Raw genomic sequence first — 1,852 nt, forward strand, 5'->3', positions numbered from 1 at the left:
CGGTGTTGTCTGGTAAACCTTCTTCTCTGGGTCCCAATGGTGCCGGGCCCTCAGGACGTCACGCTCCTGCAGGACGGTGAAATCCGCCAAGGGGTCTGGGATGCCCAGACTCGCGGCTTCCTTGTCCTCCTTGGCCCATTTGGACCTCTTTCTGCCGTAACCACGGCTTCCGAGGTGGTGGCTCCCAATCTTCCTCTCTTGAAGCCCCTTCATGTACCTAGACTTTTTTTGGCAGCTTCGGCCTCGCAAGCCTCCTTGAATATTTGAAACTGCTCTTCCGTGATTGTCGGATTATCCTTTACAATCTCGGAGTAGGGTTCCTTCTTGTCGATGATCTTTGCTTTCACTCGATTTTTCCAGGCGGCCAACGCGTTGCTAAACTTGGTCATGCCGTGTTTGTTTATCTTCTTCATCGCCGGGTCCTCATCTGGATTTCATAATCCTTCTCATTCCGGCCCGGGAACAAGAATATCTGGTGAAACTTCTTTAGGAGGGAGCTCCTCATATTTTCTATCTTCTGTAGTTTCTCATCGTTGATGGTGGCGGTTGTCCGTACGATGCAGCCTATTTGATTGCCATAGCATGCGCGTGCTTCATCGGGCGCCTTTGGCTCAAAATTGCCGTCGTCGACCTCCGTGACCAACAGTCTAGTAGTCCTGAGTTTGTTAGGAAGCAGTTGCCTCTTTGCTTTCGGTTCTACACCGGCTCCGCTCCCCGAGGCAGCGCCGGTCTCAGTCTCAGCGCCGGTCTCGATGCCGGTCTGAGTCTCAGCGCCGGTCTCAGTCTCAGCACCAGTCTGCGTGTCGGTCTCAGTCCCCGATGCCACCGGTGGGCCCAGCAACAACATTGGTTGATCGTCGGCAAGGCTAAAAAATCTGTCTGCCGCCCGGTAGACATCATCGCAATCACCAGAACCCTGTCCTTCATCGTTGCTAGCCATGTTTCCTATGGTTAAATCTAGTCAATTAATTCTAGACCTAATAAAATGAATAATGACATAAAAAGGCCTATTGTTTTCCAGGAACATTGACTCCTTCCTTGTGCGGCAAATCCTAGGGCACTCGATATGTCCTAGTTTGTAGCACAAGTCATGCCGAAATTCACGGAAAATTTCGGCATGACTTTTTCTACAAAGTGGAGAAATCGAGAACCTGAAATTTGCCGGAACAGAAATGAATCAACATTCGGGCAAACATAGGCCACTCAGCATCATTCCCTAGAAACAGTGTTCAAATATCCCTCTTCGACACCGCAACACATGTCCAAATATACACGAGCAACCACATGTCAAATTTCACAAGCTAATTCAAAAACAAAGTGTAGAAGAAAATTCATTTAACTACTAATAGAACAAAATTCAGTTAACTTTAGTGCTCTATAATGATGAAAGGAAAAAAAATCAGTTAACTACTAATTTCATTCATTTAGGTTATTCATTTAACATCACCTAATTAACCTACTGTACCACTACTACTAGCAGCACTACTAACCTAATTAACCTAGCAAAACTCTAGTGCCCTAACTGAAAAACATCTAATTAACATCTACTAGTACCACTATTGCCCTAACCTAATTAACATCTACTAGTATCACTATATACTATACAAGCAGCATCTACCCTAATTAAACCCTACTGCCCTAACTAACTTCTGTTGTAAACCAATTTTTTTGCTCTAAACTAATTTTTGCCCTAACATCTACTAGTTAACATCCTTTTCTCTAAACTAAATTTTTTTCTATAAACAAACTTTTGCTCTACTAATTTTTTCTCTAAAATGCAGAGAGAGAGAGGAGTCAGGGGAGGGGTGGGGGACTTACAGAGATGGGAGAGACGGTGGCGGGGAGGTGCTCG

The sequence above is a fragment of the Triticum aestivum genome, chromosome 6B (genome assembly GCF_018294505.1).
Source record: "Triticum aestivum cultivar Chinese Spring chromosome 6B, IWGSC CS RefSeq v2.1, whole genome shotgun sequence".
Lineage (NCBI taxonomy): Eukaryota > Viridiplantae > Streptophyta > Magnoliopsida > Poales > Poaceae > Triticum > Triticum aestivum.